Source organism: Carex rostrata, chromosome 6, assembly GCF_964058835.1.
Source record: "Carex rostrata chromosome 6, lpCarRost1.2, whole genome shotgun sequence".
NCBI classification, from domain to species: domain Eukaryota; kingdom Viridiplantae; phylum Streptophyta; class Magnoliopsida; order Poales; family Cyperaceae; genus Carex; species Carex rostrata.
In genome coordinates, this window is record NC_135923.1 from 3,992,224 (window position 1) to 4,017,669 (window position 25,446).

Genomic DNA, 25,446 nt, shown 5'->3' on the forward strand with positions numbered 1-25,446 from the left:
CATATATATAATTTTTTTTTCGGGGTCCTTTTGGAATTTGGGACTCAGGGCCAGGGCCACCACTGCAAACTTGTTTTTCTTATTATAACAAGTTATTCTTACAAAAAGTTAAAACATGCTATTCTAATAATACAAGCACCAATGTTGCTATTCTAGCTATTCTAATATTGTAACCCAACATACCCTTAAAGTAATAAGCAGGTTTGCGAGAGAAAATTTGTATCCTATATTTATATTTCACCGGTGCTTAAATGTACAGTAGAATGTATTTGTACATGCATCATGCATGTTCCATTGGTGGCATAAGGTTCTATTATCCTATCTTAATCATTGACGCCGAGCTGGTAAACAATTCGGATATATTTAAATTTACTGGACCACTATATAAAATTCAAGCAAATAACGAACAGTTTGAATCTATCTTGATTCTTGACTGTCCTAGATAACTGATCATAATTTCCTCTTTTGATGGGACATGGATGGGTAGCGTATGGGCTTGGTCTAATCCTGGGCCAGAGGAGGCATGGGTAGGAAACAGAATTCGGATCCTCTCCGGTAGGGCGAGCAGCTACTCCCATAGTGACAAATAAATTATTTGGGTTCGATTCGGCGAGGTCAAAAATTTGTGATTCGGGAATGATTCAGAATTATCCGGACTAGTGATCTTAGCCCTGCAAGAGAGCAAAAAAAAAAAAAAAAAACCAAAAAATATATATATTTTGGGAAAAATTTGCGAAATTCGGGAATTATTTGTAAAATTCGCGAATTATTCGGGTTTATTTTGGTCAAAGTTCGGTCAACTGAATAATTCGGTATTCGGTTCGGCATCACAAAAAAACGAATTATTCGGGTATAATATGCGAATCTTGTCACTATGGCTGCTCCCTCTTGGAATTTGAGTTTTAGTAGAGATTGGGACATTCCGATCGACTTTGCCTCCAACCCTCTTCACCCGAAAACTTTTTTGCTCCCCTCTGGATATTTGATTTGTAATTCGGATTAAAATTTAAATAAATTTCTTGAATTATGATTGGTAATTAGAATTATAGGTTAGAGAATCAGAAATTACAAGTTAAGAGTATGGAAAAGTATAAGTTAAAATATTGTTTTTTTCTTGAGTACCTAATTAGTTAATTGGTTTAAACCCGATTCGATATTTGAATTGAGTACCTAAATTACAAGTCAGAGTATTAAAAATTATAAGTTAAAGTATTATTTTTTTGCCTCCCTCTTCCTTAGACAAAAATCATGGGTCCGCCCCTAACTGGAAGTTAATTTGAACGATAAAGTTGTAGGTTCTACTGTCCAATATCTGAAAGGATACTTGTCATGAAAAAGGAGTGTTGAATAAGAAAGAGATTTATTCCTTTCATATCTCTCCTTCTTATTAAGGAGTTTAATGTCTAGATCCTGCAAAGTTCCCGATTTACTGGTTTTTTTTTTGGAATGATGCTCAGCCATTGAATTTTCAGATCGCACATAGATGAATTTTCCAAATTATGAGCTTCAACACTTAAGTATGCATTGGTCGCGTCGCATATGATCCCAGTGCCCGTAGACCGTGCGCCGCACCCGTGGACCGCGCCTCTGAACCACGCACGGCACCTACGGACCGAGCCTGTGCACCGTGCACCCTTTTTCTTTTTTTTCTGCTGAAGGCGAGATTCGAACCCAGTTGGGTTCTGCTGATGCCAAAATTCTTACCACTACAATAGAGTTACCATGTGTTATCTTGTAGATAAATATAGTATTTAACTATTTTTCTCTACAAATTTGATTTAAATTATCTCTCCTCCTTATTAAGGAGCTTAATGTTTTCTACTACATAATTTGCTCCCATTGTTGTGCACGGGCACGATTACTAGTAATTTTTTAGGAGCGATTCGATAAGAGAACAGAAAGAAATGAAAGAAAAATTGTTTTCTTAATTTTCTCTAATGGTGGTTAACATACATTGTGAATAATTAAAGACGATCTTAATCATATTTGATGGTGCAATATTAGGGGTGAATTTATAATAAAGTCAGGAGTGCAGAGTCATCTCTGTAATTTTATCTTTTTTAATTATAAATATTGAAATATTATTATTTTCTAAAAGTTTTTATATAATTTAGTATTTTCATAAAATACTAAATATGTGCTTGTAACTTAAAAACTAAAATTTCGTTTGGTAATTTGCAAGCCGATTTTTTTTTTTTTTAACATTAGTGACCTTTATCCTCACTCATAATTCATTAATGATAAAAAAATGTACAACATCTCTATTTACATTGACAAAGATATAAATTTATACATAAACAACTTAGTATACATTAGCGAAGACTTAGATTTATACATTAGCAATTACCTATTAAGATTTTGACAGTGTTCGGGCAGTTCGGCACACTTTTTTTAGAGCTCTTTAGAAGACGAAGAAGTTAAATTTATCAAATACTTATCTTTTGCATAACTTAAAATCACTTTCTTAAACATTCTTTTGTCCACTCTTTTAAACTTGCTCCGATTTTTAAGTTACTATTCAATGTAACTTAAGCAATTAAGTGATAGGCCTAAATTATATACATATTCGATCTGATTTTTATCACGAAATAACATCAAATATCTTGTATTTTGAATATAAAAAGAATAAAATACTCGTGGAATCAAGTTACTGTGTTTGCTTAGTTTTAATTTGCAGGAAATGAAGAAAAAAGAAGAAAACCGAAGAAAAATGTCTAGTGCGAATGCACGGTTTGTGATACAAACGCACTAAATACTTAGATGAATTTCTGAACGCGCGCCAACTTTAAAAAGGTATAATAAGATATGCATCAAAATCCGTGCAGACACACGGATCTCGATGCAGCCGCACTCTGGTCGTACAGAAAAAAGCACGAGCGCAGTTCAGACAACTGTAGCAGCCAGTGCGGGTGGCCTGGCCGCAATATAGCTGAACGCAGAACTGGAGCCTGAACTTAAAATAGCCGTAGATTTTGACTCGTAACTCTGTTTTGGGCATATGACCACTTTTAAGAAAGCTAGTGAGAAGATCTACAACTTGAGAAGCATAGTGTGAACGCACATTGGTCACAGACAGCCTAAAAATGCATTTTCGACGCATTTTTATATTTTCAGAACTGCTGGCCATATTTCAAAGGGCTAAAATTAGACATGCCAGTCTAGAAAACATGTAAAGATAGCACCTACTAACTCCACATTCTAGCCTCTAAATTGGGCATGGTATTCAGCTATAAAAGAGGGGGTTCATTCCCATTCAAGGCATCTCTTCGCAAAGATTAATCTTATCTCTCAAAATTTCTTCTCCACCAATACTTAGCGTAAAATTATGCAATCAAGGAAGCAATTCAATGAGGAAGAAGAAGATTTCAAGAAGAAAGCAATTATAAGGGTTCTTTATCTAGAGAAGGGTGTAATCTATTTCTCTATTTAATTTCTCTTTGTTTTATGCCAATCTTTGTAATGAATTCTTTGTTGAATACTTGCATCTCTATGAGAGGCTAGTTTTCTCTAGAAGGGCTTAGGTCATTACATGAACTTGTTTAATTTTATCTTATTCGGTTATTTGTTTTTATTATATGATTGTTTTATAGGATTTGATTGTTAATTTCTGTGATTTATCATTTGTGTTGATTACATAGTTTAGTACTTGCAATCGAAGTAGTCCCGCTTTGGAATTTATTTGTAATGCAAAGAATCCAAAGAAGTTAGGATGAGAGGAGAGTATCAAATTATGAACACAAATATCTTAGGATTTGGATTAGAAGCGACTGTACTTTGATATCCATATTCGGAACTATAGAAATTAAGGGTTAGGGTTTGGTGATGAACGAAAGTGAAGTCAAACCCCTACTTAGGACACCTAGATTGACTAAGTATTGATATGTATTTTGTGTGCAAAAGATTGTTAAATATCCCTTTAGGATGGTGACAGCACCTAAAATTCGAGGAACATTAACCGACCTCACCAAAATACTTGTATCAATAATTAGTTGAAATGGGCTAACAAGAGCTTAATGGGTCTAGATAGCTAGGGTGATGAACGACGGTGAAGTCTGAAACTATGTAGGCACGTTATTAATTCACGAAAGTGACCATTTTTAACACTTTAGGTTAGAAACCTCATCAAATCATACATGAATTCAAACAAAACCGAATAGATAGAATTAGCAAGGAATTGTAGACCGAATGCCCCTAGATCTTTTCAATTCTTGAAAGCAACCAAGATTCTATTTTACTTTATTTTGTTTATTAAACCTCCTCTTCTCGGGTATTGAACCCAAACTTTAGGAAGTTAGAACAAACAAATTCCCAATCAACCTTTACTTTATTGCACAAATCTGAAACAAATCAATAGAGTAAAAGATTAGTATTTCCCGATTTCCCTGTGGATCGATACCCAAAGTACTACAATGATAGGTTGTGTGCTTGCAACTAACCTTTCTTTGAGTATTTAGGTTTATAAATTTAAAAGTCTGAAGAGTGTAAAAACAAGCATAAAATCCTATATCCAAAATACTCATCATTAAGCCTTTTCAAAGTTGAAGAACAAAGTTCAAGAAAATATTTATCATTATTTCTGATAAGTATTTATCATTGCTTCTGAGTAGTATTTATCGTTGTCTTTGACATACATATATTTTATTGAAAATTACAATTTAAAGTTGATAAAAATTGATAACAACCAATTATTAAAAAAAATGTTATATGGTTTAAATTATTTATATGAAAAATATACAATAAACTTCTGTTGGACCGATTATTATATATGAATTCATATAAAATCATAGAAAATACTAACATATGAGTAGAACTAGGGTGCTCTTAAGCTCACCAAAGTGTTTGGTGAGCTTGACTCTAAAACCCATCAAATCGATTTCAAATGACGAATCCGAACCGTTGAAACCCGCCTACCTTACGTGTGATGCGTCTACATGTGAAATTTTTAAACATTTGAATTAGTTTAGTATAAAGTCAATCGGTCAAAATTAGAAGGTTAATAAATTAATTTTAGTGCATTCATTTTTTGAACGTTTTTTGACTGCTTGACTTTATACTAAATTAATTCGAATGTTTAAAAATTTCACATGTAGACGCATCACACGTAAGGTAGGCGGATTTCAACGGTTCGGATTCGTCATTTGAAATCGATTTGATGGGTTTTAGAGTCAAGCTCACCTAACACTTTGGTGAGCTTAAGAGCACCCTAGTTCTACTCCTAACATATTACAATTCGTGCAACATATATATATACATAGTCTTTTGTACATGCAATCTCATGTGATAAAACATAATATATACTCTCCAGGATCCAATACAATGTTTGTATAAAAGTTATATCCTTACCACTTAGTAACCATGTGATCAAGCTTTGGCACAAAATTCGCTTGGTTATGATCTAGTTTGGACTGAAATTTTATACATATTTAGTTATATTAGATCCAACATATCAAAAAAGGAGTGTGCACGTGATTCATGACATGATGCCTTTTGGTTAAAGGTTTCCAACAAAATTGCATCTCTAATGAAAAAAAATACAAGGATCAACTTATATGTGCATACATACATAATAGAGAATAAAAATTCTCAGTTAAAATTTTCGTCCAAAATTATAAGAAAATATTTATACATAAGAAAATTGCAATTATGTCTGAGAAATATTTATCCATGTAACATAAAATATTTATCATTATGTTTGAGAAGTATTTATCATTGATGTTTTACTGAAAGTTGCAATTATGTCTAAGAATTATTTATTATTGATATTTCACTGAAAGTTGCAATTATGTCTGAGAAGTATTTATCCATGTAACATAAAATATTTATCATTATGTCTGAGAAGTATTTATCATTTATGTTTTACTGAAAGTTACAATTATGCCTGAGAAGTATTTATCATTGATATTTTATTGAAAGTTGCAATTATGTCTGAGAAGTATTTATCCATGTAACATAAAATATATATCAATGTAACATAAAATATTAATCATTATGTCTGAGAAGTATTTATCATTGATGTTTTACTGAAAGTTGCAATTATGTCTGAAAAGTATTTATCATTGATGTTTTACTGAAAGTTGCAATTATGTCTGAGAAGTATTTATCCATGTAACATAAAATATTTATTATTATGTCTGAGAAGTATTTATCATTGATTGTTTATTTAATAGTCTCTAGTTGTGCGGGGACAATCCAGAAAAAAAATATTTTGTGCGGGGATAAATGACAAATATTTATAAGGGGATGATTTATTTAATGGTCCTCAGTTGTGTGAGGATGATTAAAAAAAAATTGTGCGGGAACAACTTATTGATTGATTTATTCTTTCATAAATAGAGATCACTGCAGAGGAATTAATATTTTTCAAATTCAAGATAAATATTTTGATGTTTCAAGTTAAATATTAACAATTTTCTAAACGCTTATTAATGATTGAGCGGTCCTCCCATAATTTTTTTGACAGTTTGTGCGGAATTTTTTGCTAGAATAAAGCTACGGAAATTGCTATCAAAATTCTAAATTTAAATGATTTTTCTGAATCTAAATATCTATATGAATTTTGATGTAGCTGAGACCAAAAGACAAAATCCACCCCTTCCGACATGTTCCAAATATATCATTAATTATTTTGTTTCCTTTAAGATATCGAAAATTGGATCGACAAATTAATGGCAGACATATGCATGAAATGAGCCTCTTTATCTGGACTCTGTGATGTCCAAATTTTTGTTGGCATCTACGTGTAATCGTTTTCCATGTAGGGCCCAAATGTCGGTAATAAATTTGCTGCATAGCGGGGTCAGATATGCACAATTATTGGAGATTCAAACTATTAAACTAAGATCACCCATTGGTGTGTTCGGTCAATTGAATTTGTCGTTGCAACTTCAAACTTTTTGGAATGTTACATGATAGGGCAATATATCGAAAGCCTTCAGGAACCATTCATAAGCTAGCTAAGAATAAATCGGGATTTGAACCCTTTTAAGGGTCAATACGAGATCAAGTAAAAATAGTTCATAGTTCGGTAACAACCAAGGCCGAACAGAGGCCTGCCCTACAAGACCCTCATCCGACTGAATCCATATCCTCTCAGGTATTGTAGAAGATCACTCTCACTTTACGGTTTGAGATTAAATCTCAATCAGTTTGAGATTCGGGTCACGATAGGGGTAGTATTTTTGAGCTTTGAAATTCGTGCCAAGTTAAAAAGAACGGTTCAAATTTAGTAATTGTAAAAGATTCCCTCATTAGATATTGGAGAGGACGTGAATTCCATAGGACTAAGGCTTCACCCTACAGGCCCTCACTTGATGGGGTCTTGTCCAACACGAGCCCAATTCAGACTCGGTTTACGGTCACCACCCTTATGGTCGTACACACTGGCGGATCCACATATAAATTGGAGTAGGCAAGTACCTACCTTTTAAAATTAGCATATTAGACTCAGTTTCGGATCCTCTCCAGTACTGGACAAAGAAATCTTTTAAAATTAGCAAATTATGACCGTTCCTTTTTATTATAGGAATCTTAAAAGGAACTTCTTACAGTCAAAGACGCACTAATTAAGTTAGACCTGACTAAATCCGTCAAGTTGTAGGTCCTACCTTCCAATATCTGAAATGATACTTGTCATTATAAAGGAGTCTGCATCGTTTGCATTAACTCAAAAGAGCATCTTTTGAGTTAATGCATCTCGGTCATTTGATTTTAAACGGAGCCAATTCAGTTATAACCTACAATTTAGGAGGCTTTTTAATATTAGTGTAGATCTAGTTCGCATTGATCTTAAAGCTAATCGAACAGTCCAGATGCATTAACTCAAAAGTTTCTTTTTGAGTTAATGCATAGGATACAAATTCATGAAAAAGGAGGGGTGAATGAGAGAGAGATTTCTTTATTTCATATAATTTTTTAAGAGCGATTCGATAAAAGAACAGAGAAACGAAAGAAAAATTGTTTTCTTAATTTTCTCTAATGGTGGTTAACATACATTGTGAATAATTAAAGACGATCTTGATCATATTTGATGGTGCAATATTAGGGGTGAATTTATAATCAGGTCAGTAGTGCAGAATCATCTATGTAATTTTATCTTTTTTTAATTATATATATTGAAATATTATTATTTCTAAAAGCTTTTATATAATTTAGCATTTTCGTAAAATGTTAAATATGTGCTTGTAACTTAAAAACTAACATTTCATTTGGTAATATGGAAGACGGTCTTTTTTATTTTTAACATTAGTGAGTTTTATCTTCACTCATAATTTCATTAATGATAAGAAAAATGTACAACATCTCTATTTACATTGACAAAGATATAAATTTAAACATAAACAACTTAGTATACATTAGCGAAGACTTAGATTTATACATTAGCAATTACACCGATTTTTTTATTTATATCCAAAAAATAAATTAAATTTTAAAAAATAACCGAACCGGTCATCAAATTTGAAATCTACCCAAACCGGTTAACCGTTAACCGTTAACCGTTAACCGGACCAAATTTCCGGTTAACGGTTAACCGGACCCTTTGAAATAGTCCGGTTAACCATTAACCGGAAATTTGGTTTGGGTCCGGTTAATGGTTAACCGGCTTTGTTGGTTCGGTTAACCGTGTACCGGAAAGTTTTTTTTTTTTTTTTTAATTAATAATATATGTATATGTATATATGTATATGGAGTACGGCTAACGCGCTTCCTCTAGCATATGGGCCGAAATGCTTCCGGTGGAAATTTGAAATTTCAAAATCCAAAAAGTCGATCTGAACCGTTCATCTTCTTCTCCATATTAATATCTGCTTGGAGACCAAATTTTACATTTTTCTGAAATTTTTTACTATTTATTAAGCCACTTTGAAAATCGCTGATCCAATGGTTTTACTGTTTTGTTAAGCCACCGTTGGATCAGCGATTTTCAAATTGGCTTAATAAATAGTAAAAAATTTCAGAAAAATGTAAAATTTGGTCTCCAAGCAGATATTAATATGGAGAAGAAGATGAACGGTTCAGATCGACTTTATGGATTTTGAAATTTCAAATTTCCACCGGAAGCATTTCGGCCCATATGCTAGAGGAAGCGCGTTAGCCGTACTCTATGTATATGTATATATATGTAGATGTATATATATGTATATATGTATATATGTATGTATATGTATATGTATATGTATATGTATATGTATATGTATGTATATGTATGTATATGTATGTATATGTATATATATGTATATGTATATATATGTAGAGATAGGCTACGGTGAGTTGCGAAGTAAAACGCGTTTCTACTTCACGCCGTATTTTTATTTTGAAAGCCCAAACGACCGATCCGAACCGTTAGATGTTTAATCCATATTGAAATGTGCTTGGAGACCAAATTTTACATTTTTTGGAATTTTTTTACTATTTATTAAGCATTTTTGAAAACTGCTGTTTTGCTGTGAACAGTAAAAAACAGTAAAATTTTGTGAACCCTCAGATCAGCGGCATTCAAAATTGCTTAATAAATAGTAAAAAAATTCCAAAAAATGTAAAATTTGGTCTCCAAGCACATTTCAATATGGAGAACAAGATGAACGGTTCGGATCTACGTTTTGAACTTTAAAATCACAAAATATGAGCGTGAAGTAAAATAGTCGCTTTACTTCGCAACTCACCGTAGCCCAGCTCTATATATGTATATATATGTATATGTATATATATGTATATGTATGTAGAGGAGGGTTCAAATGCCTCCATGTTTTTGTGCCTCTATCATGCCTCCATCTCTCTTCATCATTTTCAAAGTTCAAACAGTCGATCCGAACCGCTCAACCTAACCTCCATACTAAAATATGTTTGGAGACCAAATTTTATATTTTTAAGAATTTTTTTACTATTTTTTTTAGATAGGTACAAAAATACTGTTTTTAGATGGTTCATATTTACTGATTTTGTACCTATCTAAAAAAATAGTAAAAAAATTCCTAAAAATATAAAATTTGGTTTCCAAACATATTTTAGTATGGAGGTTAGGTTGAGCGGTTCATATCGACTGTTTGAAATTTGAAAATGATGGAGAGAGATGGAGGCATGATGGAGGCACAAAAACATGGAGGCATTTGAACCCTCCTCATATTACATATACATATACATATATTATAAAAAATAAAAAAATAAAAAAAAAAAACTTTCCGGTATACGGTTAACCGATCCAACAAAACCGGTTAACCATTAACCGGACCCAAACCAAATTTCCGGTTAATGGTTAACCGGACTATTTCAAAGGGTCCGGTTAACCGTTAACCGGAAATTTGGTCCGGTTAACGGTTAACCGGTTTGGATAGATTTCAAATTTGATGACTGGTTCGGTTATTTTTTAAAATTTAATTTATTTTTTGGATATAAATAAAAAAATCGGCAATTACATATTAAGCACTTTGGTAGTGTTCGGACAGTTCGGCACACTTTTTTTAGAGCTCTTTAGAAGACTAATGAGTTAAATTTATCAAATACTTATCTTTTGCATAGCTTAAAATCACTTTCTTAAAATCTACTCTTTTAAGCTTGCTCCGATTTTTAAGTTAATATTCCATGTAACTTAAGCAATTAAGCCTTTTAAAAAATGTTAAAAATTTACTTTTCAAATTTTATTTTTTCAAACAAAATTTACGCAGCAGCCTCTCGATTAAAGTTTCCTTTGTTTCGTTAATATACAGTACGCAAATATTTTGAATAGAAGTTTGATCCGAATGCCTTCCGACGAAATTGAGTTTTGTCCAAAGAACTTCGTACAAAGTCTTATTCAAAATCAAACTTAAACGTTCAATTTGTATTGAGATTCATATAAACATATTTATAAATTAATAAATTTAAATGACTCTTTGAATCTATATATCTATATTTATTTTGATGCAGCTGAAACAGCTTAGATTCGACTTTGGATAAACTTTATCCAAATATCCAAAACTTTATCCAAAAACCATTTGGACAAAACCTCCACCCCTTCCGACATGTTCCAAATATATCATTAATTATTTTGTTTCCTTTAAGACATCGAAAATTGGATCGACAAATCAATGGCAGACATATGCATGAAATGAGCCTCTTTCTCTGGACTCTGTGATGTGCACCTTTTTGTTGGCATCTACGTGTAATCGTTTTCCATGTAGGGCCCACATGTCGGTAATTAACTTGCTGCATAGGAGGGTCAGATATGCACAATTATTGGAGATTCAACCATTGGTGTGTTTGGTCAATTGAATTTGTCGTTGCAACTTGAAACTTTTTGAAATGTTATATGATAGAGCAATGTATCAAAGGTCTTCACGAATCATTCATGAGCTAAGAATAAATAAGGATTTGGACCTTCTTTAATTTAGAGCCAACCCGAGATCGAGTAAAAAGGGTTCATAGTTCGGTAACAACCAAGACCTCACAAGGCCCAACAGAGGCCTGCCCCGACAAGGCCCAACTCAACAGGCCCTCACCCGACGGGGCCTCGTCCAACACGAGTCCAATTCAGACTCGGTTTACGGTCCATGTCCTTGTGGTCGTACACAATGGGTGCGGTTTAGTGATCGTTATTTATGTGAGCGTCACCGCTTCTTTGCGAACTCTCTTAACCGCTCTGACAATGCATAATGACAGTTAAGGGACAACCTATTTAAGAGAAAAAGCCTCATTTAACAGGGATTGGACTTTTACTTGTAAGCGAGATATCATACAGAGTAGAGTCTGAATATCTCAATCCACAACCTCCTCCTCTGTCCGAGATAGGACGTATCATTATAAATTACAAATTATGATCTAATACAGTATTTTATTTATGTATAATTATATTGATAGTAAATTGGTAATAATAAAGAATTGCCAACCCATGCACAAAAATATTTGCGTGTTTAAAAACAATAAACATGAAGAGTTCTTATAAAAATAATTGTTCAGATAACACTCAGAAATTTCTAATATTATCATAATTTTTATTTAAGAATAATATATTTTCCATACAGATAACAAAGTTTTTTTTATCTTTCCCTTTCCTTTTTCAATCATTATATTAAATAAATTGCTTTATCATTTATCTTCTCTGAAAATCTAAAATGACCAATTATCCTTTGAACTACATCTAAGATGGAAAGAAAAGTTTGATTTATCCCAGAATTAGAATTCTTCAACTTAAAAAAAAAAAAAAAGTTGATCCTTCAAAATCTAACACGAATATGAATTTTGGAAATGTTCAAATTTCAAAATATTTATTTTGAAGACCAAATTGAGCAATATGCTAAGCTAATTCACACACTTATGCTAATCTCTATATAAATCTCTATTAACGAATTAATATGGGTAAATGGAATAAATGGCAAGTTGTTGTTTTTATTCCAATTCACTTTTTTGAATTAGAAATCTAGAATTCATATAGATTTTTAATTCAAATTTTTATAAGAACAAGTATCTAACTCTAGCCCAAGTATGTTAAACAGGCTTTATTAATCTGGGCCTTGTTCCAACCAATGAACAAACTCTCCAACTTTGTTCCAGTTTGAAAATATTAACATCCATATAATCAATCAAGTATCATATCAAATATTAATATCAGTATAATTATCATAATAAGAAAAACATAAATAGTAGTTATGGTTTTCCATAATAAAATGATTCTCATATTTTTGTGGGCTCAAATATGAATTCTTTTAAGAAAAATATTTGCTTTACCACAAAAAATATCATACATATGTAAATAATTTGAATAAAAATTGGACAACCTTATTGGACCAAATTCGGTTTGATAATTTGTCGGAGCCATTCGATCAGCATCAATATTCGTGCAAAAGCTTTAAGATCAGTTCAGATTAAGTATGCACACATCTTGATGCGGACTGAACCATTTGGACCGGACATCAGACCGCACTTTCGTCTATGGGTTTCAATCTAACAATTTACAAGGTTTCAAAAAGCTGGAGCGATAATTCTACGAAATATTCTGTTTAATTTCTTCATGGAAAAATAAAATGATTATATTATCAGGAACACGTCTCAGTTATTAAAGGACGTAATGACATTACAACCATCAAGCGAAACATAAATGAACAAATTTACGACAAAAAAAATGAAAACTTAAAACTATCTATTGCTATTATAGATAATCATTTTTACCATATTCTCTCCTATTACTAGTACTTTTAACAGAGAGAACACTACAGATTATTTTCCCGAGTGGTACCAGCACTACGCTTGAATTGTCGCACCCGTTTGGTTAGCTGTACCAGTGCAGTGTCTACTACATCTCGTGAACCGGTCTCTCCCCAGTTTGCATACGGGTGCATGTATGTAACTTGTGGTATCATCCTTATGACTGCCTCTGTCATTCGTTCGGCCTCTTTCTCTGGTATCTGTGACAGCACCTCCTCAATCCGATCGAGCTGATCTGGCCCGATTAAAACCGACCAATCCTCTCTCCTGTCAGGAATGTACCATGTATACTGTTCATAAGCCGTCAACTCTGAGAAAAAGACCGGCACACAACCAGCCAAAATCGAGTCAAAAATCGACCGGCGTGTCATTGTGTCGCCAGGCGGCTGGAGGCAAAAACGGGCCCGTTTCATAGCTCCAAGTATCTCATCTGCCACATCCCATGTAACAATCCAATATTTGCAGAAGAGAAGTATGCAGTTTTCAGTACTGTTGCACTGGTTAATAGCAGCTGATCGATACTTCGCGGACCCGTGTTCTTTTTGTCGGCCTCCACCAACAAAGGAGAAAAGGTGCGTTCTCTCTGATTGGCGCATCTCATCCTGCCATGACTTGATTTCATCTTTGGATTTGGGGTGAAAATAGGATGGATAAGGGATGCCGAATTGGTTCTTTCCATTATACGTGTTGCGTTCAATGATGAGTATGGAGATATTTGAAAGTTTTGGGAGGTTAAGAAAACTGTTCGAGCGAGATCCTTTACCGTCTTTTTGATCCGGGCCTCGTAAGAAGTCCCACGCCATAAGTCCGCTTGCTAGAAAATGATCATGGCCACCGTGCCGTTGGAAGGTTGATTTCCTCGATATATAATCAAGCAATTCGACCCCTAGTTCATCACGCCGAGTCAAGTTAGTCTCATAAGAAAACACATGTGTGTAGAGAGAAGCGTAGAACGGGATGTAGAACATGACTGCAGATGATGGGTTAAGTGTGCGGCACGGGTGGTTGACAGCACGAGCATAGAATAACATGTCGGCGGTGAATTGGTACGTGTTGTACCAGCCCGATTGGTTAAACGGCTGGCCCATGCCTTGGTTTCCAAAATAGTGGCACATGTTCTTATAGGGGTCCATGGTGCTGCAATATTTGAGTAGCCCTTCGTTGAACCGGATAGGTAGATTGTATACGTAAAAAGGTGCGATGTCCGGGTCGCATTGTTCGGATTGGATTAATGGAGATTCATTCTGTGTATCTGAGTCTGTGATAGCATCAAAATAGGGGAAGAACAAGTAGGATACAACAGAGAAGAAGGAGAGAAAGGCGAGAACTTTTACATTATTCATGTTTAAAACCTCAAATTTTGATGATGCAAGGAGCAAAACATGCATGGCGCTTGCTTATAAAGGAATTTATATATATACAATATTAATTTCATGCTTTATGGTAGACAGGACTGTGCACTGCACATGCTCCGTTTAAGATCCTGATAGCTCGGATCAGATCAGTACAACAAAATTCAATTTTCTATGATCAAGTCCCAAATTAAAAATAAAATGTAGAATTAACTGGATGCAAACACATTAAATAAGAAGGGCCAACGGCTAAGATTTTTTTTTGGATTTTAAAATTTAAAATACTCAAGTAAAAAAATTATTTTTCTTTAAAAAAGTTAAAAATATTTTCATTTTTCAATTTAAAAAAGAAATATTCTTTAAAGATGGTCGAATAATACTTTCAAAATCATTAAATAAAAAAGAGTTTGTAATTTAATACCAAGAAAAAAAAATGCATTTAGTGGTTATAATATGTCCAGAGAATTATTTAATTTAATTATCTTTCCAAACGAATATACATCCATTTTAATTAATGATGATAATATTTTCCTACCTGACAACCCCAGCTTGCTTCTTGAACCGACATTTTTATTTTTACTCATTTTTTAAAATATTTTATTAAAAATAACCAAGGTTCAGCCGGAATTCTAAAAATGCCCAACCCGTGAAAAAAATTCACGGTCCAGAATTTTAATTCGAAACCGTAGAAAAAATTCACGAGTCGGAACTTACCCGACAATGAATTTTGCGCTTGAAACTAAGCATTAATCGATCAACCTTTTATACAAATTCGCAAATAAGGGTTTCGCTTTCGTCATTTCAGTTCGCTTTCGATTCCTTCTTCTCATCTGTAGTGGGTTCAGTCCGAGTGGCTTGGGGGCTATATAAAGCTCAACTTTGCATCTTTGGTTAACATAACAAAATATCTTCAAAAATCATAAAAATTGACTGGTATGGAGTCTTAACATCTTAGAACACGACTGCAAAGTTTCATACAAAATCTCTAAACAAATCAAGAGATATCATGTATCAAAAATTGCCAGAATTACAAAAGGACTTAACATAGTAGCAACTTTGTACCTCTGGTTAACATAACAAAATATCTCCAAAAATCATGAAAATTGACTGACTACAGTGTTGACATCGTAGAACAAGACTGCAAAGTTTCATACAAAATGTCCAAACAGATCAAGAGATATCATGTCTCAAAAATTGTCAAACTGTTAAAGGAGTTAACATACTAGCAATTTTGCATCTCTTGTTAACATAGCAAAATATCTCCAAAAATTATGAAAATTGACTGACTGCACTGTTGACATCGTAGAACGCGACTGCAAAGTTTCGTACAAAATCTCCAAACAGATCAAGAGATATCAGGTCTCAAAAATTGTCCCATTCCTGCCAAAACAGGTTCTGTTCCTGGCAGAAACAGATTGTTCCTGGATAGTGCAGAAAATGGTATGCCACTGCTAGAGCCGAAACAGGGGCTGAAACCAATGTGCAGAAAAGCCTAACGCTCGGCCAGAGCCAAAACAGATGCCGAAACAGGGGCAAAAAGCATTTATTTTTGTTATTTTTGAACCATATTAATTGCAATGCATTTATTTTTGCTATTTTATTTATACATTCTCTCGCACAGCTTGCAGTTCTTATAAAATAATAATTAAAAATATTAATAACTCACTAGTTAATTAGTTTCGTCTATAAAAGAGGTAATTCATCTTGGATACATTTTAACATGACAGTTTTTAATTAATACAGAGAATAAACGATAGACTGAAAAATGTTTAATTGTGTATATCTTGTGCCATGTATCAATTAAAAACAGCTATGTCAAAATGTTTACCTCTTACATGCGTAATGGTTTAGTTTGCGTAATGGTTTCGCTTTAGGCCACCTAATTAAAGACAGACCAGACATGGACCAACAGCGTTCTTACATGCTGACCAGCTAATTCGTTTAATAACTGGGTAATAAAAAAGTCGAAACCTTTTTCTTTATCGAACAAATTTTATTTTTGTGTTACATAAAAATTGAATGGATGCAGATGCTTGGTTGATTCGGATCATCTGTGGTACAATCCCCGTATCATTTGTGTGGCGAGTTATGAAATATTGACCCCAGTGTCTTGTAGAACAAATATAGTGGAGTCCGGGCCCAAATTTCAGTAACCTGCTAGTCTCTGTATCTTGTTTCTGGGACCTCAAATAATTTAGATTTTTTTTGTTGAGAATTGGTGTAACATCGCTTTCAGTCCCCTACCATGTTATTCCTTTCTAACAAGAATCTCAATTCCAAATAGTAGGTGTGGGTGTGGGGTAGCCTCTAATCTATAAGAGAAAAATGTCCTCACATCGTTTACATTTTCACATGATTTGTTAAAAGATGTACCAACTAAAGCAAACAAATCCATTTGATTATCTTTTTAGGGTCCATTTTTCACCTACCAGCTTACAAGACACTCTTTAATCACCCATCACACAGTGCTCATCATGCAATTTAAATACCCAAAATAAGCATTTAGCTACAGCCTTGCACATTTTTTTAGATCTCCATGGCTTCCCCCTTTCTCCACCTCTTACTTCTTTCATTATCATCCATAAGCCTACTCAAAATCAGTGCTGATACTACCACTGATTCGTCATCTAACACGACACATCTGCATTTCTTCATCCACGACATGGTGAGTGGCTCGAACCCAACAGCAGTTCAAGTAACCACCGGCCCGACAAAATTGAAAGGCAGTACGGGTGTCGGTTTCGGGTCCATGTTTATGATAGATGATCTGATAACTGAAAGTTCAGATATCACTTCCAATACCATGGGTCGGGCACAAGGCTTCTATGCTTATGCTGGTCTATCGGGCACCGAATTGTTGTTGAGTGCCAATATTGTGTTGACAGGGGGTGATTATAATGGAAGTACAATTACAGTATTCGGAAGGGATAATTTTGTGGATTCAGTGAGAGAGTTGCCCGTGATCGGAGGTAGCGGGAAGTTTAGGATGGCGCGTGGGTACATGCTAATGAAGACTAATTCTGCTAATCTCACTGTAGGTGATGCGGTATTAGAAGTTGATCTTTATGTGTCCAATGGTGAAAATGGAGTTGTTGACGAAAGTGTTCCTCCGAGTGGTGTTTCAACTTCTACTGGTGGTGGGACCTCCAAGACTACTGGTGTTTCTCCTAATGGTAGCATTTTGTTGTGCCCAAATTATGTTGCTATTTTATTCATTTCATGTTTTCTGGCAAAGCATTTGGCTTTGGGCATTTGAATTGCTTGAATATTGTAAATCATGTGAGGGTCGCCCGGTTGCCTCATCAGCTTTATTGTTTTTTTTTTTTGGTTTCCTCTTTTTTCTTTTTAAATAAGTAAATATATCATCTCATTTAAAATAGTAAATTGGGACCTTCTATCCCTCTAATTTTGGAGTCTTTGATTTAAATTTTATATTTTGAAATAAAAGATGAACATATGGAACTTTTTGTAGTTGCAAAAGGAACAAATATACCAATAGCAGCGCCACCAAATTGTCAAAAAAAGAAAAAAAACATATAAGCTTACTTAATTTGTACTTGTTCATTTTGCTTTTGAAAAAGCAAAATCATGCCTTGACAGCCTTGACAACCACTGACCACTGTTAAGTTTTTAAAAAAGAAAAGAAAAAGCGTAATCATGCGGAAGCGTTTCTACAGGGTACTCCAATTGGAATTCGTATCCTCTGCATTATCTCAAAAGGGTATTTTTGAGTTAATGAATTTTGACCATCCGATCTATTTAAGATTCGTGCGAACTAGATTAACATTAATATTAAAGGACTTCCTATGTTATAGGCAAAAATCGAATTGATTCCGTTTAAAATCAGACGGTTGAGATTAATTAACTCAAAAGATTCATTTTGAGTTAATGCAGAGGATACACATTCCTCCAATTGAGGACAAAAGTGGCTTTTCTTTTCTCCATAATTCATTCAAAACTACAGGACGTAAATGTAAAATTAATCATGTTTTTGGTTTTTTTTTTTTTTTTGCTGTGGCTGAACACTAGACACATTCACCAGAAAAAAAAAAAAAGGAGAAGCAGACTGCTTACCGGCAATTAGTCCAAAAAGAAAAATGGAAAAGGAAAAGAGAAGAGAGAAAAGAGACGAGAGAGGAGAGAGGAGAAAGTGCCGACATTTTTATTTTTAATCATTGTTTAAAATATTTTATTAAAAATAATTAGGATTCAGTCGGAATTTTAAAAATGTCTAATCCGTGAAAAAAATTCACGGTCCGGAATTTTTATTCGGAACCGTAGATAAAATTCATGGCCCGAAATTTTTATTCGGAACCGTGGAAAAAATTCATGGTCTGGGGCTATATAAAGCCCACACCAGCACTTTCTCTCTCCTCGCAAATCATTTTCTCAAATTTTGATTCTCTCTCCTCCCATCCAAATTTTCTCCCAATTTTCTCCTTTCTTCTCCATATTTGCAAGTAAGTCTCTATACTTTTTTAAAATTTCGTTTGTAGTGTAAAAATAGTTGTAGATTAGTCCAATTAAGATATAATGTAGTTTTAATGTACCAAATTAGTATAATGTAGTTTTAATCATTATTAATTATATTTAGTTAGTGTTAATTATTGTTAATTAGTTATAATTATGGTTATTTAATTACGGTACCAATTTAGTGGTAATTAGTGTTAATGTAGGTACCAAAATTATTTGTAATTAGTGATAATTAGGATACCAAATTAGTTTTAATTTTATTTTGGATATTTTTGCTTGTTTTAGCATATTTTACCTAAATAACATATTTTATTTAGTTTAGCTATGTTTAAGTTTTAGTGTAGTTTAGTTTCGTTATGTTTTATTATGTTTTGGATTGATCTATTTATATATTTTTATCGTTTTATGGTACTATTTATACAACCAAAAAAACACTAAATTATACAACAACTAAAAATAACAACCAAAAATAATAAAAAATAACAAAAACAAAAAAAACACTTGTTAAGTTTGCATAGTTAAACAACAAAATAAAATTAAGAACAACAGTACGACATGCTTAAAAAATAACAAACATAAGAAAAATAAATAGAATATAAAAAATAAATGCATTGTAATTAATATGGTTCAAAAATAACAAAATAAATGCTTCATGCCCCTGTTTCGGCCTCTGTTTTGGCCAAGAACAGCCTGTTTTGGCTCTGGCCAAGCGTTAGACTTTTCTGCACATTGGTTTCGGCCCCTATTTCGGCTCTGGCAGAGGCATACCATTTTCTGCACTATCCAGGAACAATCTGTTTCTTCCAGGAACATAACCTGTTTTGGCAGGAACGGGGCAATTTTTGAGACTTGATATCTCTTGATCTGTTTGGAGTTTTTGTACGAAACTTTGCAGTCATGTTCTACGATGTCAAGAATGAATGTCAGTCAATTTTCATGATTTTTGGAGATGTTTTGCTATGTTAACCAGAGGTGAAAAATTGCTACTATGTTAACTCCTTTAGCAGTTCCGGCAATTTTTGATACCTGATATCTCTTGACCTGTTTGGAGATTTTGTACGAAATTTTGCATTCGTGTTCTACAATGTCAAGATTGCATGTCAGTCAATTTTCATAATTTTTGAAGATGTTTTGCTATGTTAATCATAGGTGCGAAGTTGGGCCTTATATTGTCTCGGACCGTGAATTTTTTTCATGGATTGAACATTTTTTAAATTCTGGCTAAATCCTGGTTATTTTTAATATATATTTTTTAAAATAGATAAAAATAAAAATGTCGGCTTCTTGAACAACGGTACAATTAATTGATTCTCTTGCAAAGTTAAAAAATTTCCTAGTCAACCATCCGGTCCCTTCATGCAATTAATTAATGAATAAACTACTATTTGTTTCGCATTGAGAAGGTACAAACATAGATCAAACCCTAGAAATCACAACCATTAATTATTAATTAATGACAAAATGTTTACTATGGGATCACCTGTCTCTCATGTGGCAGGTCTCTAAAATTAATAAAAATAAATAAAGTAATGAATTATATGATTTACCAGCCAATAAATCTTTCACTACTATTCTTATTGAATGAAAGTTCGAATTAGGGCATTAACAATCTTTATTATATATAATTTAAGTAAGAGGAGGGATCCACTTGCAACATTCGAAAGTTACAATTTTACAACAATTCGATTTTGTGATTTTCAAAATCCAAACAGTCGATCCAAACCGTTCAACATGATATATATATTAAAATGTGTTTGTAGATCAAATTGTACATTTTTAAAAAAAAATTTACTATTTATTAAGTATTTTACAAAACTGTTGTTATTCAGTGGTCTGAAATTGTCTAAAAACAACAGTTTTGTAAAATACATAATAAATAGTAAAAAAATTCAAAAAAAAAATGTAAAATTTGATCTTCAAGCACATTTTAATATAGAGATCATATTTAACGATTTGGATCGACTATTTGAATTTTGAAAATTGCAATACCAAATTGTTGTAAGATGTTGTAACTTTTAAATGTTATAAATGAATACCTCCTCTTTAAGTAAATCACAAAATATCTTCAATGTTAAGATTTTTCACATGCACAAAAATAAATTAATTTGCCTAGAAGGTAGGCACAATTAGCTCTCTTAATTTTTGTTTATTATTGGAGCTCAGTTCTTTATTAAAAGCAGAACATAGATGAGAGTTTCTTGAATTTTTATTGCGACTATGTGGCAACATCTAATTAATTGTACTCAGCCTAGCTAATCAATATAATATATCTACATCAATTCTCTCGTTAAATGAAAAATTGAGTCGACTAGGGATCCAATAAAATGTGCAAATTAAGATGCAAATGCATGTGGCCATGCATGTGATGTCGGCTCAGAATCTCAGATCGTCAACTATTTGACTTCATAACAAATTTGATCTGTTCAAAGTTAATTCACCGTTGGCTGGATCCTTAAAATTTGGGAATCTTGTTAATTATGGTATTACCATTGGAAATTAATATTCTCAATTATTAAAGTGTTTTTACTAAGTACAGTCATTAATATTTTTATGTCTAAAATCTTCAACACTGCAATATTGTTTTAATTCTTAATTTAAGTTTTTTATTTGTTCAAAACGAGAACATTATAGTAAAATTCTAAATTTACCCCTTCTTTTTTTGTTCAAAACGAGAACATTATAGTAACATTATGAAAATAGCTTATAGAAAAAATTGAACGGTTGGGATGTGAATAGCTTCATGTTATTCCTCTGAAATAACAGCAGATTGATGATCTATTTGAGATTCGTGCCAGATTAAAATAGATGGTCGGATGATTCGGATCCCATTCTGTATTTCTACTAAATCAGAAGCCAACTGGGCCCAGTAGTTCCAGAATTGGGGCTTTTGTAATCGCATCTCATCTCAGTTGTGGTTTATTTGAGCACGCAAGGCCGCAGGTGATCTTATCTGACTATTATAAACAGTCACTTCCCCAACTTACTGGTAAACATATTGACAGAGCTCATTTGACTGTATAATCAATAGAGTCAAAATGAAAAAGTATATGATTGATATGCTGCAGAAAGTCAATTCATCTCTGTCAATATCTTTACCCCAACTTTGTTCTCAAGTTATTTTTTTTATTTAAGAAAGAGGAGGGTTCAAATGCCTTGATTTTTAAAACGTTAATAACTTCAAATTTAAATCATAAACGTCAAAACAAAACCATTAGATGTGATGTATGTTATTTTCTTTATGTGCTCATAAAAAATTATCACATTTTGGTTTTGTTTATATATAAGTTGAAAAATCAACGTCTAGAAATTATCCACATTAGTACGTTTTTACAAGCTCTTGATGACAATCAAACAAAGTTGAATGTCATAATCTTTTACACGTGCATAGATAAAATGACGTAGAACAAATCCAACTGTATTATTTTGACTTTAAAATTTTAAATTTTGAGTTTTTAAAGTTTTTTTAAAAATAGAAGCATGATGGAGGGATTTGAACCCTCCTCTTTAAGAAATTATAATTTAAAATAAGATACACAGGCAAATGTATTGCATACTAACCAGAAGCTGGCAAATGTAATATCAGGGGCAATATATTTCTCTACAAAATCATTCCTTTCTTCCTTCTTTCCAAATACTTAATTTTTGGAAAAATTGAGCCTATGATAATACAATATAAGTTGAAAGTAAAATTTTAAATAATTTTTTCTTCTACAACAATTTTGAAGCAGTATCTAGGTTAATTCAACTAAGAGAAAAACTACATCTGAATCTTCTAAGAACCAACACCTTAATTCCTAGTTAATATGTCGCACGCGTCTGGTTAGCTCAACAAGTGCAGTGTCGACAACATCCCGGAACCCGATCTCTGCCTGACTTGCAGTAGGATACATGTACGTAACTCGTGGTATCATCCCTATGACCACCTCTCTCATTCGTTCGATCTCTTTTTCTGGTATCTGTGACAGAACCTCTTCAATCCGATCGAGCTGATCTGGCCTGATTAAAACCGACCAATCTTCTCTTCTCTCCGGAATATACCATGTATACTGTGAGTAAGCGGTCATGTCAGTGAAAAACACTGGCACACATCCAGCCAAAATAGAGTCAAAAACTGATCGACGTGTAGATGTGTCGCCAGGAGGCTGGAGACAGAAGCGGACCCGTTTCATCGTGCCAAGTATCTCGTCTACTGCATTCCACACAGATCCCCAATATTTGCACAATACAAGTAGGCAGCTTTCAGTCCTGTTGCACTGGCTAATGACAACCGGCCGATACTTGTCTGAAACATGTCCTTTGGGACGGGCCCCACCAACAAAGGCGAAAAGGTGTGTTCTCTCTGAGCGGCGTACCTCATCCTGCCATGCTGTAATTTCGACATGGGATTTCGGGTGGAAATAAGACGGGTAAGGAATGCCGATTTGGTTCTTGGCATTCGTATAAGTGTCACGTTCGATGATTAGTATCGAGACATTTGACAATTGCGGGAAGGTTAGAAAATCATTCAACCGAGAAATTTTCTTATCTTTCATGTCGGGGGCACGAATGAAGTCCCACACCATGATTCCGCTCACTAAAAAGTGATCGTGACCGCCGTGTTGTTGGAAGGTTGGAAGTCTCGAGATATAATCGAGGAAATCAACCCACAACGCCTCACGCTGAGTCAAGTAATTTTCACCACCAAACGAATGCACGAAAAGAGAAGTATCAAAAGGAATGTAGAACATAAGTGCAGACGACGAATCATAAGTGCGGCAAGGGTGATTCGCTGCCCGTGCATAGAATAACAAATCGGCATTAAGCTGGTACGTGTTGTACCAGCTCGACTTGTTAAACTGTTGCCCCATGCCGTGGTTTTCGTAATAGGGGCACAAGTTGAACCATTGGTTGAGGCTGGTACAATTGCTGGATAGAGACATATTGTACCGGTCAGGTAGATCATATATGTAGAAAGGAGCAATATCAGGGTCACATTTTTTGAATTGATTTGGAGATATATTGATTGTTTCTGAGTATGTGACAGTATCATGAATATACAATTTATAAAAGGGGAAGCAAAAAAAGGATACAACAGAGGAAAAGAAGAGAAAGTAGAGCACTTTTACATTCATTGCTAACACGTAAGATCTCAATTTTGGATGAAGCTTAATTACAGCAAAGATATGGAGATTGTATTTAAAATTATGCATTTTTTTTTATGTTTTAAATGTGACAAAAATAATATTAATTAAAATCAGGTCAACGTACACGGTACACTACACTATTACCGAGGTTAATTTCGAACCGTTGGATTGAGAGATGTACATTAAAAGAATTAGTACCAAATTGCAAACAACATTCTAATGCTCTATCCTTGCATAACGCTATCTCCAATTTATCATCTTTCCAAATAGAGGCAGTGTACAAGTTTTGTACCTAGTATTAGTATTACAAAAAGCTTAGAACACAATGCCATGATATTTTTTTAAAGAGAAGGGATGCACTTGCAATATTTGTAAGCTAAAACATCTTATAACAATTTTGATTTTGTAATTTTTAAAATTTAAATAGTTAATTCAACCCGTTCAACATGATATCTATATTAAAATGTGCTTGGATATCAAATTTTATATTTCTTTTGAATTTATTTACTATTTATTAAGTAGTTTACAAAACCGTTGTTTTTAGACAATTCTAAAACACTAAAAAATTTATTAAGTAGTTTACAAAACTGTTGTTTTTAGACAATTCTCATTTCTACTTCTCCATATCATCCACATAGCGCACATCATTATTATGGGACCTATCTTCTTCCATATAGTCGGTCTTCCTGCCAATGATAGACTCTGAAAATTATAAAACTGAATTATTGTAAAATGTTGTAACTTACAAATAATGTAAGTGGATCCCTCTTTTTTTATAAATTAAACCGTCCAGATTGCATTTTAATATATTTTAATACTTCGTTATGATTAATTCGATTTTGATCAAAATCATCGCATTTTTAAATTAAACAGTCTACTAATATATACTTTATAGTACTAATAAAACATACACAGGTGACCATATATCAACAATTGATCTAGTTCACTAAAAAACAATTTGTCGATCTAGTACCCAAAATCAAGATCAAGTTTGTTCTCTTCGGTACATGTTGGAAATTGCATGCTAATCAGGGCCAGTAATTAAGTAAATATATTATTAATTAGCGAGGTCAAGTTCTCAATTCCGATGAAATACGAAGGTGTCGAGATCCCCATCTAACGCGGAACAAGTGACCATATTGGCCGGACCGAAATTTTTATTAATACCGTTTAAAAAAAAAAAAAATCAAAACACCATTGAAGAATTCCTTCTATTTAATATGCAGTTTTATTTTTGAGAGACTGCAGATTGAATTGGAGGCCTCCCAAAAACTTAAATATCAATATATTACAGTGTATTTTTGAATTTTTGGAGTCTCCAATTC

The 25,446-nt window shown here is 33.3% G+C and overlaps 3 pseudogenes across 1 annotated transcript; 1 reads left to right on the plus strand and 2 right to left on the minus strand.

The window, feature by feature from the left end:
- Nucleotides 1-13,151: 13,151 nt before the first annotated feature.
- On the minus strand, nucleotides 13,152-14,561 carry LOC144555292 (putative xyloglucan galactosyltransferase GT17 pseudogene; annotated as a pseudogene).
- A 2,342-nt stretch (nucleotides 14,562-16,903) lies between these two features.
- LOC144556104 (dirigent protein 21 pseudogene) lies at nucleotides 16,904-17,856 on the plus strand (annotated as a pseudogene). Its single transcript, XR_013512215.1, has one exon. The product of XR_013512215.1 is annotated as a dirigent protein 21 pseudogene (transcript).
- Nucleotides 17,857-22,792: 4,936 nt separating this feature from the next.
- Nucleotides 22,793-23,845, minus strand: LOC144555295 (putative xyloglucan galactosyltransferase GT17 pseudogene; annotated as a pseudogene).
- Nucleotides 23,846-25,446: the final 1,601 nt, after the last annotated feature.